The following is a 3,073-nucleotide window of genomic DNA, read 5'->3' on the forward strand; positions in this document are numbered from 1 at the left end:
TATATATATATATATATAATTTTTTTTTCAGTACTAGGAATTGAACACAGGGCCTGTGAAGGCTAAGAAAGCACTCTACCACTGACCTACATTCTCTTCCATTTAAAAAAAATATTTTTTTTGAAACATGATCTTGCTAAGTTTCTGAGGCTGGCCATATTTAATTATTAAAAAAATTAATGTTATTTATAAATAGTAAAAATAGTTATTCAGAAACTGTCTTATTGTTCTCCCTGTGTTACCAGATGTGTAGGAGCAGGCATGCATGTGCAGTTACTCAAGTGTGGGTTACACAGCTGTTTGGAATCTGGCCTGCCATCTGTAAGCTCCAGGAGGACTAGTAGCAATGTTTATAATGACATCCATAGGCTCTTAGTAAAAGATAAGGAGAAGGCTAAAATAGTTGAAGGCTAAAATTAGTGTTTCTGACAAATCTTTATCCAATTTTCTGCACTGATTTGCAATTGAATCTCAGCAAAAAAGATCAGATTCTCTTGAACTTGCAGATAGATTCATAAGCAATTCTCTTTTGTAGTTCTTGCTGTAACATATTAAAAAATTTTATCCTACCTGTGGCTATCTCTGAAATATCTTCTCAAGTTACCAGTCCTGACTTTTATCTTGAATTCTAGGCAATGTAATTTTAAAAATTCCATGTATAACTTTGATTAAACTTGTAACCTTCCGACAGAAACCTGGTTCTTCTGCTTTTCTACCCTAGCTTGGTGATACTCTCAGTCTTTTCAAGCTAGAATCCTGGGAGATGCCTAGCTTCTATTCACATCTGGGAGCATCCTATCTATTTTCTTTTTTTGGTCCTGGAGATAAAACCTAGGGCATGGTGTTTGCTAAGCAAGTGCTCCACCATTGAGCTAAGCCTCCGGTTTCTTATCTATCTATGCTTTTAAATATTGCATATTTTTGTTCCTTCCTCTGCCTTTTCAGCATCTTTCCTTAAGCCATGTCTCTCATTCCACACCTCTTAATTGGTTTCTGGGCATTGAGACTCCCACAAGGCCATCAGAGATATTTTCTGTAGTGAAAATCTATAGAAAGTGACTGCTCTCTGTAACCATCTACCTTACAAGACATTATTGGATATTGATATCATACTTTGGTGGAACATATATACTCTTGAACACCAAAATCTAGAATCTTTGACATGATTAGAGACCTTTAAGAACTGATTTTTCTGGTACACCTCATATAGCATGATGTGGCCCCAGATAAATTTAGATCAGTGGATGTGACTTTGGAAGTTGAACACAAAAAACTAGCTTTACTGCTTGTGGTGGGAGGTTGCACGGTTGTGGGGATTGAAATGAGGGGCTTGGTGGTCTAGGAGGGACCTGGGAATGCAGAATACTAGAGAAGAGTTTATGAAAACCATTCCTGTGGCCTGAGCTTGAGTTGACATATAATGTAGTTTGACACCATTGACAGACATCTTGGAGTCAATAGTATTGTCTAAGAGTTTGTAATTTTTTTCCTACAGTTTCCTGGGACTGGAAGGAAGACTTGCTCCCTGGTGGGAAGGGTGGTGGGGAGGGAGGATGCCAAGACCAATAATATTTATCAACACCAAGTCTGAGTTTAAAATTCAAATTTGGTTTAGACATTATTTTTTCATGATTGTTTTTATAGGGGATGTTATAAAAATATTGATTTATTGGTAATAAATCAGAGGGTTTTCCATTATTTCAAAAGTTGTGGTCTAAATGTTTATGTCCAGAGAGATTTTGTATTTTGACTGTTTTTGAGGATTTTTTAAATTGTAGTTTTCTATTATAAAAATATAAGTATTTTTTAAAAAAATTTAGAAAAATTTTGATCATATATGAATAATATTTTTTTACCAAGGAACAGAGGTAATGGTGCAAAGTATGTCTCAACTTAATAAAGAATAATTTCAGGAATATGATTCTCTTCTCAAGTAGAATTCATTATGATACAGTAAATAGTGGTATTAACAGTTAAAACAGTTTCTTGAAGAAAGTGAAATACTTTTGATTGTAGTGGATTTAGATTTTGCTTTTCTGTTATGAACACTACCATATTTTTCTAATGACTTAAAAAATTGTTGATTATATTAAATCACAAAATAATGGTTATGTGAAGATTTTTGATGTTTTAAAAAGAAACGAAGTTTATGAAAATTACAATGTAAATTAATAGTATTAAAATATTAAAAATTATTTTCTACTGCAAAAGAAATAAAATGAGTCTGAGAGTTTATTTTCTAAAAAATTCAATGTTATTAAAAATAACTATCACATTAGAGTGAAAAATTGGAAAGCATGCTTAGAAAATTTATGAATGATGTGAAAGTGAAAAATATAGGATGGCAGAACAATGCTATAAAAGCATTCTGACAGATGCATCAAATTTAAGAATTATGTTTTTGAGCAGGAAAAGGAAATACATGAAATTCTATATTTACATGTAAAAAACAAAATTGCAGAAGTACAGGATAGTATAAATAAAATTTTCCAGAAGTTTATTTGAAAAAATATACATGGCTTTTGTATTAGTGACAATCCATTATATAGCTATGTTATCATACCTCCTGGGATATTGAGTAGCATTTTATTCATTATCTTCATTAATACAAATATACAGTTCAGACAATGGAAGATAAAATCCCATTGATTTGAGAACTGGACAGACTTAAGACATAGAATTGTGTTAAAGGATGGGCATCATTTGTTATTAGACATACATTTAAAAAACTTTAAAAATGTAAGGGCTCAGCCTGGTGTGGTGGTGCATGCCTGTAATCCTAGCAGCTCAGGAGGCTGAGACAGGAGGATTTGTGCGTTCCAAGTCAGCCTCAGCAAAAAGCAAGCTGCTAAACAACTCAGTGAGACCCTGTCTCTAAATAAAATACAAAAAATAGGGCTGAGGATGTGGCTCAGTGGCTGAGTGCTCCTGATTTCAATCCCTGGTACCCCCCATCCCCAAATGTAAGTGCTTATCATATATAATTGTTATATAAATATATTATAAGTAATACATATTATGAAGTTATATATATGTATGTATGTGTATATATATATATATATATATATATATA

This window comes from Marmota marmota, unplaced genomic scaffold (assembly GCF_001458135.2).
Source record: "Marmota marmota marmota unplaced genomic scaffold, marMar, whole genome shotgun sequence".
NCBI classification, from domain to species: Eukaryota; Metazoa; Chordata; class Mammalia; order Rodentia; family Sciuridae; genus Marmota; species Marmota marmota.